Raw genomic sequence first — 16,331 nt, forward strand, 5'->3', positions numbered from 1 at the left:
GAAGTGACTCGCTCAAGGTCACACAGCAGAGAAGTGGCAGAGCCAGGATTAGAACCCCAGTCCTTCTGACTCCCAACTCTGTGCTCTATCCACTAGGCCTCATTGCTGGATTCTTGCAACTATGAAAAGTAATAAAACTATTGGTAAATCAGTTCTAGTCAACTTTGAATACTTTATCTCTCTAACACAATCTAGAAACAATCCCTCCACTTCCTCTTAAATTCCCTCCTGACCACTGTAGAGAAATAATTTTCCAGATATTCACAGAGCACTATACCATTAATAGAGTGCCAACTTTAACTCGAATAAAAGTTTTATTAAAAAGACAGCAGGAAAACTGACCTCCTCACCACCTCCTCCCCCTATGCCTTAGGTCATTTTCCACAATGGAAATGAAAGATTATATGGTGAGAAGCTTTGCCCCAGACAGCAGTGGTTAGCCATCCAGGACTAATTAGTTCCTTAAATGAAACTGTAAAAATTCTCAAGGGGGCCCAGAAATGTTTAGGTTGAGTTTTCTGCTTACAGCGTGTTACTGGAAAAGACGCAATAAATCAGCAGGCTTATGGAAAGCCTTATAATTAAGCTAATCTGCTGCAGGAATCCCATTAAAGGTGAGGTTTCGCAACGTGCTGTGCCTCTTTGGCTTTTTCATTCGACCTGATCCTTGCAGCATTCTGGTTATGTCCATAAACACTTGGAACAATGTGAGGGGAAGTGCCGACTCCTTAGCCTAGAGCTCAAAATCCCCATCTACCTCAGGCTTTTCCTTGGGATCTTGAAAGAGGAAGTGGAAACACCTAAAGAAAATTTTTTTTCGCTTTTATTTACCAGAAAACAACAGGATATGGTTCACATAATTTACCAGACAGCCCACTAATCCTGGTGAACCCTGTGAATATGTATGGTGTCCTTTAAATGTTCAGTCTTCAACCAAAATGCAGTAGTTCCTGTCTGGTGATTAATTTTGAGGTGTGAAAAGAAAAGCACTGAAATGCCCAAAATAATTCAGAAGGTTTTGGACACAGAAATTAGCATTCTCTGAAATTCTGCACATGCATATAGAAATCATAATGTGATAGAAACTACCTCCAGAAATTTTTATTCAAGATTGATGCCCTCGGCATTTCAAAAAGCTTACTGCCATTGTAAGCCTTTTTATTTTTTAACTGAATTCACATTTTAAACATGTTATACCAGTGCATGAGATTTACTCCCCTCACACCGAAAGAAAAATCACTATAAAATGTTTCACGGAAAATTCTCTAAGTGGAGAACAGAGCGGTTATTTGGTGGTTTTGCTCTTCTCCATTTTTTTAATGTATTTGTGAAGCACTTACTATGTGACAAGCACTGTTCTAAGAGCTGGAGTAGTTACAAGTTAGTCAGGTTGGACATAATGCCTGTCCTACATGGGGCTCACAGTGTAAGTAGGTGGGAGAACAGGTATTGAATTCCCATTTTGTAGCTGGAGAAACTGAGGCAGAGAAGTGAAGCGACTTGCCCAAGGGCACACAGCAGGCAAGTGGTGGAGTGGGGATTAGAACCCAGATCCTCTGGCTTCCAGGCACGTGCTCTATCCACTAAGCCATGCTGCTTCCCTCTCATTTGTCCCTCCTAGGAAAGGTGAAAATCAGTATGGCCCAGTGGAAAGAGCACAGGTAGAGGGGTCAGAAGACCTGGATTCTAGTTCCAGCTCTGCCACGTGCCTTCTGTGTGACCTTGAGCAAGTCACTTCACTTCTCTGGACCTTGGTTTCCTCATCTGCAAAACTGGAATTCAATCCCTGTTTTCCCTCCTACTTAGACCGTGAGCCCCATATGGCTTGAATCTACTCAAGCACTTTGAACAGTTCTTGGCCCACAGTAAATGATTAGCAAATACCACAATTATCAATTTTAGGTGCATTATGATGAACCGTGTTTTGATGCTTGTGGTTTCACTATGTTCCAGGATCTCATTGTTTGTGATCTCCTTACTTGATGTTCAGTCTTGTGCAACTCTGGATGATAAAATCACTGTAGAATTTTAAAGTGATACCTCAGGAAAGTTCAGGATTCATGACCATAAGGAAAACTGAACGTGACAATTGCCCCATATACCTTCGGTTTAGTTTGAATTGTCAGGCCATGTTGGTGCCACCCACTATCTTTGTTTTCCACCAAAGAATACACAACCTTCTTTATTCTGCTGTACACCTCCTGGTCAATTTTTGCCTTATTGGTCAATGGAATAACCAGATAACAGAATGCAGGAATAGCTCTTTTAAAATACTAGCAACTTTAATATTTGTACTTGTTAATTCTGACACCCAGATTTGGTTAGAGCACAGAAGCTTCTCCATTAGAAAATAGTGTGAAAATTTAAATTAGATCAAGCTCCATTTACTGCAGGGTAGGGTGGTAATATAGCCTAGTTCAAAGAGCATGGGCCTCAGGGTCAGAGGATGGGGGTTCTAATCCCAGCTCTGCCACATGACTGCTGTGTGGTATTGGGCAAAGTTACTTAACCTCTCTGTGACTCAGTTACCTGATCTGTTACCTGTCTACATGTTTTGTTGTCTGTCTCCCCCTTCTAGACTGTGAGCCCATTGTTGGGTAAGGACCGTCTCTATATGTTGCAGATTTGTACTTCCCAAGTGCTTAGTACAGTGTTCTGCACCCAGTAAGTGCTCAATAAATACGATTGAATGAATGAATGAATGTACCATGCGGGGTGTGGACTGTGTACAACCTGATAACCTTGTACCTACCCCAGCACTTAGAAGAGCACTTAATGCATAGTAAGTACTTAAATACCATTATTATTATTATTATTATTATTATTATTATTATTATCATTATCTGTTCCTTCAGTTAGGGTGGTCACTAACAGCCCTTGCGAAGACGAGCTGGTCATCATTTGCATTACTGCAGACATGCAGCATAATGCAGAGAAGTCACATACACAATTTTGCAGAAGTAATGATAGTAATAGTAATGATGGCATTTATTAAGCGCTTACTATGTGCAAAGTACACCCTAGGCCACCCTAACCAAGAACATTTTCCCAGGAGGATCCATCTTGATGGTGACCTTTTCCAGAGCAATTTTATTCCCCTCCCAAAACCCTGTGAATATGGGCACCCCTTCTGAGTCCTTGAACTAGCTGGCAGAGGCAAGCTGGAGATTGCACTAAAGGCTTATGAAAGGACAATAGAACAACATATTCCCTGCCCACAAGATCTTGCACTAGTGGGGAGAGAAAGGTAAGAAACTAACTACAAATAGAGTAATCAGAATAATCAATTGTACAACTGAAATGAAAATACCTACAAGTGTTGAGGATTGTTATATATATATGTGCTAGAGAGGGGTCACATACCTTTACACTGCATCCATGCAGCTTCAGCTCTCTTGAAAGCATGTTATAATTCTGACATTGAGTCTATCTAAAGCATATGGTGGAAACACTAGCTGTGGCAGAGACTGTCAGAGAAGCAGCGTGGCTCAGTGGAAAGAGTACGGGCTTTGGAGTCAGAGTTCATGGGTTCAAATCCTGCCTCTGCCAATTGTCAGCTGTGTGACTTTTGACAAGCCACTTAACTTCTCTGGGCTTCAGTTCCCTCATCTGTAAAATGGGAATGAAGACTGAGCCCCCCGTGGGACAACCTGATCACCTTGTAACCTCCCCAGTGCTTAGAACAGTGCTTTGCACATAGTAAGTGCTTAATAAATGCCTTGATTATTATTATTAGCCCGTGGGGCATTGGGGATTAATTAGAGAAGGATTGTTTGAGGAGGTGGAATTTTAGGAGGACTCAGAAAAGGAGAGAGCTGTGGTAAGTCAGATTTGGGGAGGTACGGCATTCCCAGTGAGCGACCAGCATGAAAGAAGGAACAGAGGTAGGAAAGTAAAAAACTTAGGTACAGTTTAGGAAGGTTATAGATTAAGTAATTAAGTAGGGACTGAATAAATGAGGCTTGCCTGTATGATACTGACCTAATACCCTTTATTTTCACATGGACTGGACTACTCAATCAAGTAGCTTTTCTAGACTTTTAGAATCAACCTATCACATAGAAAATTTAATGCATTAACCTGAACTCTTAAAAGCAATGGTACTAAATCAATGCAAAACATTACTATTACCACAACCCCCCCAGAAAAATCAATATGGCGGCTCTGCATGCCTCTAAAGATAATGGAGATTCATTACACACTTAACCAATTCCTAAGGTTGAACTTCTGGATACATGTCACATTACCCAGAGGAAATTTTGACCTCAGTAACAGATTATAATGGGTTTGGGTTTTGCTCATATTGCTCTAGCATGAAGAAAAACAGGATTAGTCTGTTAAATACAATTTGACAGAACACCACTCCCTGACCGAATATTTTTAGTAGAAAGGTAACTGGAGACCACTGAATCCCAAATTATAGGATATCCAATTCAAAATAATTCAGGTTCTCATTTTACAATGCTCACAGTTTGAATATTGAGAAGCAGCGTGGCTCAGTGGAAAGAGCACAGGCTTTGGAGTCAGAGGTCACGGATTCAAATCCCAGCTCCACCAGTTGTCAGCTGTGTGACTTTGGGCAAGTCACTTAACTTCTCTGTGCCTCAGTTACCTCATCTGTAAAATGGGGATTAAGACTGTGAGCCCCTCATGGGACAACCTGATCACCTTGTAGCCTCCCCAGCACTTAGAACAGTGCTTTGCACATAGCAAGCGCTTAATATATGCCATAAAAAATATTGGTAATAATGAAACAGAAGTGGGACAGACAACACGTGACCATAATGTTCCCGGTTCTCCTGTGCCACAAGGGTTCCATTCTTGGAAATCCCACATTACAGAAAACTCAAGCCAAGATGGTTGTCAAGCCCACATACCTTTACACTGCATCCATGCAGCTTCAGCTTTCTTGAAAGCATGTTATAATTCTGACATTGAGTCTATCTAAAGCATGTGGTGGAAACATTAGCTGTGGCAGAGCTGGCTGTCCACAGACAAAGCATCAGCTTGGGTGAATGATTTATCTCACTGGTTTTATAGATAGAAAAGTATGCTTCACTCTCATCTTGAGAAGCAGCGTGGCCCAGTGGAAAGAACATGGGCTTTGGAGTCAGAGATCACAGGTTCAAATCCTGGCTCCACCAATTGTCAGGTATGTGACTTTGGGCAAGTCACTTAAATTCTCTGTGCCTCACTTATCTCATCTGTTAAATGGGGATGAAGACTGTGAGCCCCCCGTGGGACAACCTGATCACCTTATAACCTCCCTAGCGCTTAGAACAGTGCTTTCAATATATAAGGGCTTAATAAATGCCATTATTATTAATATTATCTTGGGTGGGAAACACGTCGGCTAACTCTGCTTCGTACTGTCCCAGGAGTTGAGTACCATGCTCTGCACATAGTAAGTGCTCAATAAATACCAATGATTAGCAATTGAACTCACCTCACAAATGTATTTCGTGGAATTATGAGCTCTTGTGGTTAGAGTACTTTAAGTACTTAGGATGATATGAGGTTTTATAACAATCCAATATCAATATGATGATATGGGACTCTCCTCCAGAAGCATTTTACTGAGCTTTCCTCCTTTTCCCTGCTCTATAGAAATGACTTCACTCACCACTGAAAAGCATTTACCTCATGTTCGGAAAGCTGCAGCTGCTCAACAGCTGCCCGGGAACCTTAAATAGCAGTTTTAAGACAGGAAACGAGACAGAATACCACATCCAATTGAAACTACAGTGGGGGGCCGAGGGGGGAATAGAAGCAGGCACCTTGGTTTGAACTAATCCAGGAACCCAGTTAAGTGAGTTTGTCTTGGAGGAAAATTAAAGCTACAGTATTTTTAAGAAATGGCACCAAAATGGTGAAAATGATTACATCTTCCAAATCACAACTGCAGCAGGATTGTCATTCTGGTCCACGCTAATCTTTTATGTCCTTGGAAAGCGTAGGTGTAATATCCTGACCTAATGTGATGTAGTGAACATTTAGTTACGGCCCGAATGTGTTCCCTTCCATTTTTACATCTTGGTTGCTACCCTCGTAAATGGTTTAAGAATTTGCTGATAACCTTTTATTCGAGCAGCTAGGGAATCCAGGATGATGGTGAGTGACAAGTAAAAACATCCAGCCCCTGGTTATACATTTAATAAAAGCATGGACTTTGCTTAGTCAGCCTTCATTCTCTATTAATAAAGTCTCTTGTGTTGTCTTGTTCTGCCTTGATGTATTGTTTTCTCACTGTTAACCTGGCTTACCCAAAGAGCTTTCTTTTTCTAGAAAGACACATTCGTTTGTACTTTGAACTATAAGACAGAGGGCTAGAAATGTGTGCCCTCTGTCAAAGTACAAACGAATCTAGACTAAGCAAAGTCCATGCTTAGGGTTGTTTCATCATGAAATCTAGAAACAAGTGCCAAAACCTTGTTTAGAAATAAATTTCTCTTTTAAATATGGGGCTTCAAAATAAAAACCTCAAAATAATTCTAATGCAGTTTCTAATGCTGCACAACGGAGAGGTTAGCTGAAAATTTAACAACCCATATATTGATGGATGACTCCGCTTTCATGCCTGCCATTTTTAACTTGAAAATATTTTCTCTTGTCAGTTTAAATCTAACTGGGTGACTTGGAGAAGAGTGGAAATTTTCCTATTAAAGGAAGGCAATTTGTAATTCCTTTGCTCAGTGTGATCACATTATCAGCTTCCTTGAATCTCTACAAGGTCTCCCTTATAGGATAACTTTTAATAAATATTTCAATGGCTCATTCAATCATCTGCCATAAATTCTTTTTCCTCTAATTTCTCCTTTCCCAAATTCATTTCTGCCTACCAAGTTAGAGCTTTCTGGCAACCCAAGTAAAATGAGGAAAAAATGTGTTATTGTATACAGAACATTTGCTCTGCTGCTGATTGAAAGAACAGATGTTTTAATTTATGAATACCAAAATACATTCACAACACTTTCCATAAATAGAAAGGGATTTCAGTAACAAGTGGGAAGGGTAATCCAAAAAGAAATCAATTGCTAAACTGGACTTTCTTTTCCAAGACAAATAGAAACCTTAGCAAAAAAAAATGTCATCGATAGTCTAAAATGCAAAAATATTCTTGGGAAATATATCAAGAAGGGTTTTTTTTGTAATTGATGATTTTGTATAGTAAGTCATATTTTGATGTGTACATTTATATGTGAACATTTTACAATGGTCTCTCTAACACATTCTTCCACAAATGACTTAGTTTCCTTCAACAAACATAAATTGCTTCTTTTAAAGGGAGTTGCAAATTCTTGACTGACTTAACTGGCGTCCAGAATTTTAATGAAGCAGATACATTTTCTTCCCTATTTATGTACCATTTTTATTTTAGTGTGACCATTCAACAGCCTGTCTCTCAGAAAACTATTTCAGGCACAGTAATGGTAGTGTGTGTGTTTAATTTTAAGTTTGCTGTCAATTTTCCATCAGCAGTCTCTGGGAGAAAACCATATTCCGCAACCACCAATGTGATATCTGAGGTTAAGGGAAGCCAAAATTTGGCCTGAGAAGAAGCTTAAACAGCTTTGATATTCAGAACTCTTTGTATACTGTACATTTTACAGAATTGCAATCCTCCACTCTCCCCACCTTCAAAGCCCTCTTTAAAGTCATATATCCTCCAAGAATCCTTCCCAGATTAAGTCCTTTATTTCTCTTATCCACCCTCCCCTCTGTATCAACTGTGAACTTGACTGTGTACCCCTGTGTACCCCTCATCCCAACCCCACAATATGTACATAAATTTTCTTATATACTCTTTCCCCTACCCCTAATCTACTTTAATATTTGTCTTCCCCTGTAGATTGTAAACTCTTTGTGGGCAGGGATCATGTCTATTAACTATTAAGTTGCATTGTATTTTTCCAAGGGTTTAGTACAGTGTTCTGCGCAGAGTAAGTGCTCAATAAATACACTTGATTGATTAATCAGTGCCCTAACACCTGCACTGGTGTTACCATAAAACAGATTATTTAGGGGGTGGGCAGGGGGAAGCCAACAACTGCTTTGGGATGTTTTTCACATTGTGAAAGGGGTTGCTTCTGAGTGGTCTCAAAATAATTTGGCTTAGTAAATAATTTTCTAGTTGCAGCTTGGTGTCTAGTAATTTCAATTCAGTACAATATGTTGCTACTATATCTTTAGTTATTCTTAATAGAAATGTAAGAATGCCAACTTTACCTATTCTTTCAGGATGCATGCCTTCAGTGTATATTAGGACCTCTGTGAATAAGGAGCTACGAATTTTGTTTTCTTAAATGAAGAAAAACACAAAGCCAACTGGGAACTGCTGAAGAGGTAAACTATTTTGATCTACACATGGATTGTGTATTTTAACTGGATTTATTATAGTGTCTTCTCCTATCTGGATCCATTATTTTTTTTCACTTAATTATTCATCGTATGTATAGGGAATAATCTTTCCTTTAATACCATTGCCATATCTGAAAGTATAGGGAAGGAGCTGGAAGAAGAAAATGAAGGAAGGAAAAGAAAAATAAAGAAAGAAAGAAACTAGGAAGCAACCTTAGTGGGTGATTGCAGAGAAAACTGTGTGTAGGTCTCAGCTCTACTAATAGTTGGTTCGGATGGGAAGCCTCTTCTGAAGTAATTTATCTTTCAATAAGGGAAGAATTAGAGGACTAGGGGTATTAAAACCTTTTTCTTCATCCACTGAGTGATAAATAGTCTAATACTGCTTCTTGCTAATCCCCCTGTGGGTTAAAAGTAACTCTTCCATTTTGCTGCAGGGTAGTAGCCGTAATCAAAGTAGTAAGAGTATTCACTGAATGCCCACTTAGGGCAATGCACTGGACTAATAATTGAGGGGAAAAAAACAGAGAAGTCGTCCTTCCCAGAAGGGGCTTACTCTCCGACAGAGAAGAGGAAAGACTCAATCAATCAGTGGTATTTATTGAGCTTTCTATGAGCCAATCCCAGTCCTGCTTAGCTCAGTGGTAGACACAAGAGAATCAGGTCAGGGTCAGACAGTCTGTATCCCTCATGAGGCTCAGAGTCTAAGAAGGAAGGAAGACATATTTAATCCCCATCTTACAGATGAGGAGACCAAGACCTAAAGATATTAAGCAACTTGCCCAAGGTCACACAACATAATTACTATTCTATTCATTTTGTTAATGATGTGCATATAGCTTTAATTCTAGTTGTTCTGACAACGGACACCTGTCTACATGTTTTGTTTTGTTGTCTGTCTCCCCCTTCTAGACTCTGAGCCCGTTGTTGGGTAGGGACCTTCTCTATACGTTGCCAACTTGTACTTCCCAAGTGCTTAGTACAGTGCTCTGCACACCTTAAGCGCTCAATAAATATGATTGAATGAATGAATGAATGAATCTGGTGGAGCTGGGACTAGAATCCAAATCTTCTGAATTCTACGCCCATGGTTTACAGTCCTCTAACCTGTAAGCTTGCTGTGGACAGGGAATGTTTACTGTTATATTGTACTCTCCCAAGCACTTAGTACAGTGCCTTGCACACAGGAAGGGCTCAATAAATATGACTGAATAGAATTTGGACTTCTCTTCCCCAACAGCTGTGGGTCAGCAGTAAATGCTACAGTTAGAAAAGGGACACAATGCCCTGAAAGCTTGACTTTCCTGTTTCTTTTCCCTCAATATGAAACGGTCAAAGAGAAGCAACGTGACTCAGTGGAAAGAGCACAGGCTTTGGAGTCAGAGGTCACGGGTTCACATCCCAATTCCGCCAATTGCCAGCTGTGTGACTTTGGGCAAGTCACTTATCTTCTCTGGGCCCTCAGTTACCTCATCTGTAAAATGGGGATTAAGACTGTGAGCCCCCCATGGGACAACCTGATCACCATGTAACCTCCCTAGTACTTAGAACAGTGCTTTGCACAAAGTAAGCGCTAAATAAATGCTATCGTTAGTATTATTATAATGATTGATTTAGATTTCCCCCTTCTTGTGAGGGTGATGATGTTTCCAATCATATTTTTGAGTGCTTATTGTGTGAAGAGCACTGTATCAAGTGCTTGGAAGAGTACAATATTACAGAGATGGTAGATACGTTCCCTGCCCATAATGATGATAATGATAATAATAATATTTGTTAAGAGCTTACTTCGTGCCAGGTGCTGTACTCAGTCAATCCCCATTTTAAAGATGAGGGCACTGAGGCACAGAGAAGTGAATGACTTACCCAAGGCAGCAGACAAAGTGGTGGAGCTGGGATTAGAATCCATGACCTTCTGACCCCCAGGGCTGTTCTCTGTCCACTATGCCATGCAGCTGCCCAGTCTAGGGGGGGGGACAGACATTAATATAAGTAAATACGAATGTAAGTGCCATGGGGCTGAGGGAGGGGTGAATAAAGGGGGTAAATCCAAGGACATGGGTGACACAAAAGGGAGTGGGAGAAGAGGAAATGAGAGCTTGTGGGGGAAGGCCTCCTGGTGGAGATGAGCTTTTAATAAGCCTATGAAGTCAGAGAGAGTGAAGAGGGAGGGCATTCCAGGCCAGAGGCAGGATGTAGGCGAGAGGTTGGAGGCAAAAAGAGATGAGATAGAGGTACAGTGAGTCCCCTGGCATTAAAGGAGTGAAGTGTTCAGGTTGGGTTGAAATAGGAGATCAGTGAGGTAAGGTAGAAGGGGGCAAAGTGATTGAATGCTTTAAAGCCAATGGTAAGGAGTGTGTTTGATGTGGGGGTGGATGGGCAACCGTTGGTATGGGGAACCATGGACTGAACGGTTTTGAAGGTTAACTTGTTAGCCATGATGGTTAGGCGACCTGGGGAAGCAACTCAAAATGTTGGTTCCTGAAAGTTTTTGGTGTATGGCATGCCAGATCTCCCTTTCTGACTACAAATACACAATCAGAAATGGATTGTTCATTATTCATCCATCTCTTCAGGCCACCGGGACACCCGGTACATTAGCTTTGAGCAGAAGCAGCCAAACATGGACTCAAGCTAGAAAAGATAAAGGACTGAAAGCAGGTGACCAGCAGGGATGGGTTTTTGAAAAGAACTGTTAACTATTTCTTCCTCTGAATCCAGACAAGATCTATTTTTGTATAAAGGAAGTAAGGCTGTACAAACCAACCTCGTAACGCGAGGCTGCCCCTGTGCCTTGAACTCTCTGCACCCTCAGGAGATCAAATCATGAACCTTCCAGGACGGCCCAGGAAGGAGGTTCAAGCCAACTTATTCAAAAGCGCAGGCAGAGCTGGTGAGGCAGCGTTATGGAGTTTCATTGTGCAGCACTAGATCCACATCTTTAATTTAGGTCAATCCTCTACCCAGAGGAAAGGCTTGAGCGGAGAGTGAGATGCTCTATTTCACACACTTGCCCTCTGGAAGGACTGGCGAAGGCAGTCACTTAGATTAAGTCCAGGTCATCAGGCAAGATTTCTAATCTATTTCTAAAACAGACAACTTAACAGCCCAAGTCCCTATGGCCTCAACAGTGGCACAATACACCACCTCCTCTAATTCCTCTGTCAATTTATGTTAGACTTCTGCTTTTTTTTTTGTGACATTTCACATTTGCTGAGATCGTTTCTCCGAAGAAGGAAAGTGCTTTGGTTTATTTATGACCTTTTAACTTTTACACAAACAAAAAAGTAAAGAAAAACAAAACCCAAAACTGAATGTTCCAGCAAGCCTCTTAATATAAATCTGGCTTAATTTTAGTAGAATAATTTAGATCCATGTTGGAAAGAATTCATACAACTCTATGACATGAAGAGTGTACATGAATGACTCATTATTAGATACCTTATTCATGAGTATCATACTCATCAGTGGGATGATTATTCCAATTTCTAGTGCTTGTATCCACACAAATTAAAGGTTACACATAAATAGGATGTAGACTGTCAAGACGACTGAATTCCAAAACTTTCAAGGATGACATTTTACGAGCAGAACACCTTCACGATACCCCCGTTTCACCGCACGCCTTTTCATGAGCCCATGGAGTTTGGTGAAATGAGGAAGGAACATGCCTCATTAGAGTCTGGAAATAGAAGGTTATAGAGCCTTTCTCCAACCTGAACACGATGGCCAGCTTGAACCTGGAAGTGCCTTGCTCAGCTGGGATAAGAATGAACGTGAGGTACAGCACCAGAGAAACTGTGTGTCCTCTAGTCTGTTAACTTGTCCCTCTAGATTGTAAGCTTGTTATGGGCAGAGTACTCTTCCAAGCACTTAGAACAGTGCTCTGCACACAATAAGTGCTCAATAAACACAATTGATTGATTGTGACAAGAGAATTAGCCTGGGAGTCAGATAATATGGGTTCTAATCTCAGCTCTGCCAGGTGCCTGCTGTATGAATTTCTGTCACACCATCCCTGCCCCTCAGGTTCCTCAACTGTAAAATGGGGATTCAATACCCTTTTTCCCCTCTTACACTGTGAGCCCCATGTGGGCAGTGACTGACTCTGACCTAATTAACGAATATATCTACCTCAGCGCTTAGAACAGTGCTTGACGGAGTAAGCACTTAAAAAAGCACCTACATTTGAACCTACAGATGCTAATTATTCTGCGTCTGTAGAATAGTTCTTGTTTATTTAAAAATAGGCCCTGTTTATTTTTAAGCATCTAAAATTTCTGGATAATTTAAAATAGCCTCTTGAAGCAATGGCAATTTAATTCTAATGTCCTCTATTGTAAAAATGAAGTGATTTCCCAGTTAACACTGACTGATGATGGCATTTATTAAGCATTTACTATGCCCCACACATAGCCATTCCGTAAGTAAACATAATCATATGTTATTGCTCAGTTATTGTTATTTCTCATATGTTATTGTTATTGCTCAGTCTTCTACTGTGAGCCCACTGTTGGGTAGGGACCATCTCTATATGTTGCCAACTTGTACTTCCCAAGCACTTAGTACAGTGCTCTGCACACAGTAAGCGCTCAATAAATAAAATTGAATGAATGAATCTTTTAAAGCCCGAAAAATATCAGATAAATCAAAAAATCATATTTTTTCATATGTCACCCCTTCACTATCAAGAATATCATGAGTTGGATCTAATCACATGTTGGATTTATGGAAATAGAACACAGGTTGTATGGACTTTATCTTTGGGGTCATTATACAGATATTAGCAAATTTATCAAGAGAAGCTTGGAATGATTAATAAGTGACTATAAACTGACTTTCCACTAGTATAATACCACAGCAGCAATGTATCCTCTTGGAGTTGATAATGTAAACAAATGGATCAGTAACAAGATAATTTTTCTGTATTTCTTTCCCAGAAAATCTCTTTGTGCCTTTGAGGGGAGTTCCAAACTATAAAATGATGTTAGTGGACTTTAAATACTAAATTCTTAAGTGATTACATTTAATTCTGTCTTCCCAGTTGGATACTGTAAGAAAAATTCCTGGTTTGGAAAAACATTAAAAACAGTGCATTCAAAAATTCAGAATTGCACAAAAATTCAGTTTTATCATAGTCGACTTCTCCATTAATTTTAAAAATCCTGATGTGAAGAGAACATGGCTAGCTTGAATAATGCTTCAAAAAGATCCTAGGTCAATTAACCCAGAAGAGGGTTGTAAGAGTATCCATAATGTACAAGTGGAGTCTATATTTGTCTTCCTCTTCACTTTGTAATGATGACATTCCATTTGAGCCTTAAGATCAAGCAAGCACATTAAACCATTAGCTCATTTACTAATTGCATCTGTGTCTGGGATCCCTCAATGAAAGTTTAAGGCTAAGGCATAAAGTATAAGCATCATGGCTGAGTAGTTAGAGCACAGGCCTGGGAATCAGAAGGACCGAGCTCCGCTGCTTGTCTGCTGTGTGAACTTGCGCAAGTCAGTTAACATCTCTGTGCCTCAGTTATCTCATCTGTAAAATGGGGTTTAAGACTGAGTGCCCCATGGACTGTGTCCAACCTGATTACCTTGTATCTACCCCAGCGCTTATAACAGTGTCTGGCACATAGTAAGAGCTTAACAAATACCAATAAAGAAAGGACTAAACAGAGGAAAAGCCATTGAAATAGGAGGCATCATTCAGAAACTCTAAATTGATTTCAGTTCCCCTGAACTGATCCCTAACGGTAATTTTAATGGGATTACACGCTCCAGGAGTATTACATCCCCCTGATACAGATGTATATATTAGAGCTTTGATTTAATATATGAAATCAATTTGAGTGGCCTCGCTTCATTGGAAATTTGATCATTTAACACAGGGACCCAAAGATGCAACAAACATATATAATTTTTTTCATTAGTGACACACTTTTATTTTATTTTCTCTCCTAGCAACGAGATCTGAAGCGCTGCCAAATCCAGCCTAGAAGATATTACCCTCTTTCTTTATACTATTGTTGTAACTCACTCTGTTTAAACTGTATAATCAGAACTCCTGTGGCACTTTTCAACTTTCTGGCTTTTCAGGCATTTCAGGACACCTTCGAGTCAGTGGAATTCTGCTTTGAATGGTTGCTTCAGTGAACATTCAACGCTGTCGGTGAGTTTGGAATTAAAGTAGAAACCATCGACCGTTGATTGTACCCTGCGGCAACCACCACCCTCCTTTCTTCATGCTTTCCGCCTGTCTGCTAAAGACAGCAACAAAACTGGACAGAAGTCTTTTTCTCTCCCCATTCTTGCAGAGTTTAACAAAGGTCCCAATGAACATTCATTGCTGTCGGTGGGTTTAACTCTGGGGACAAGCTCACTGAACAATGAATGGAACTGTGGCTCACCTTAGGCAACCACATTCGAGAGGAAAACCATCTCTAAAACACTCAAATGCTTCCTCTGGAAGACAGCTACGGCCTTTCAGGATTTTTTTTTTTTGAACCTGTGTCTAATCCATGATTCTTTAACAAATGGACATTCTTTCTTTATTTCCTATGATGAATAGGGATTCCTTTTAGGTAAATTATCTTGCCCATGAAGTCCAGCATAACTTTCCCGATGAGCAAATGCCAGCCTAGAATACTCTCACTTGCTCTCTCTGTAGATGGTGAGAGGATAATAATAATAATAATAACAATGATGGTATTTGTTAAGCGCTTACTATATGCAAAGTACTGTTCTAAGCGCTGGGGAGGTTACAAGGTGATCAGGTTGCCCCACAGGCAACTCACAGTTTTAATCCCCATTTTACCCATGAGGTAACAGGCACAGAGAAGTTAAGTGACTTGCCCAATGTCACAGCTGACAGCTGGTGGAGCCGGGACTTGAACCCATGAGCTCTGACTCCAAAGTCCGTGATCTTTCCACTGAGCAACACTGCTTCTCAAGCCACACTCATCAGGATGGGCGTGGATTAAAAAAACAAAAAGTGCATGGTGGAACCAAGGCCCTGCCTATAAGGCCAACAGGGTTGAACACTTGCCCCTTGACAATCAAAAATGCAAAGAAAATGCATATCCTAGGAAGTTTTCAAATACAAGCTTAAATGGAGAGTCCTAAAAATTCAATACCACTACATTAAATTAAAAAACTGTTTTAACTATAACTCAATTGATCATATTTATTGAATGTTTATTGTGTTCAGAGCACTCTACTAAGCACTTGGGAGAGTACAAAATACCACAGTCGGTAGACATGTTCCCTGCCCACAAGAAGATTGCAGAAGGACATTATATTCGTATTAATGTAAATATAAATAAATTATGGATTAATACTATGAAAGAATTAGATTAATGTACAGAAATTATGGGTATATACAAGAGTGCTATGAGCCTGAGGGAGAGGTTAATAAAGGGTGCTCACTATAAAGAGAACATGCTAAAAAGATGGTGAAATATTCCCCACCAAAGTTTTTTGAGTGTAATTTTCTTTTGACCTTTTTCAACTGTGTAGTTTTTGCCGATGGTATGACAGTGTGTAGGAATGGTGAGGGGCATAAGGTGTAAAGAAATGCCTGGCCACATTGGTTGGCGCATCAACAGCATCTCATGGCAGTGGCCTCCCTCTTCCGCGATGTCCCGCAGGCTCAGCCCATTCTGGTCTTTAATCTCACTGCTGATTTCCGGAAGGACGTGGACCCCTGCAAATTCAATCTGGGGGTGGGAGCCCTGCCCAGCCCGCACACTCTGCTCCTCTGCCACCGCTCACCTCCTCACTAGGCCTTATCCTTGCCTGTCCCACTGTCGACCCCTGGCCCACGTCCTACCTCTGGGCTGGAATGCCCTCCTCCCTCACATCCACCAAGCTAGCTCTCTTCCCCCCTTCAAAGCCCTTCTGAGAGCTCACCTCCTCCAGGAGGACTTCCCAGACCGAGCCCCCTTTTTCCTCTGCTCCTCCTCCCCATCACCCCT

The 16,331-nt window shown here is 40.7% G+C and overlaps 1 long non-coding RNA gene across 1 annotated transcript in view; it reads left to right on the forward strand.

The window, feature by feature from the left end:
* Window positions 1–14,508, forward strand: part of LOC119926489 — an 89,912-nt gene extending 75,404 nt beyond the window's left edge. The window contains exons 4-5 of the long non-coding RNA XR_005450336.1: window positions 8,239–8,343; window positions 14,320–14,508. This is a non-coding gene — a long non-coding RNA (uncharacterized LOC119926489). The remainder of the gene's footprint in view (window positions 1–8,238; window positions 8,344–14,319) is intronic.
* Window positions 14,509–16,331: the final 1,823 nt, after the last annotated feature.

Source organism: Tachyglossus aculeatus, chromosome 4 (assembly GCF_015852505.1).
Source record: "Tachyglossus aculeatus isolate mTacAcu1 chromosome 4, mTacAcu1.pri, whole genome shotgun sequence".
NCBI lineage: Eukaryota > Metazoa > Chordata > Mammalia > Monotremata > Tachyglossidae > Tachyglossus > Tachyglossus aculeatus.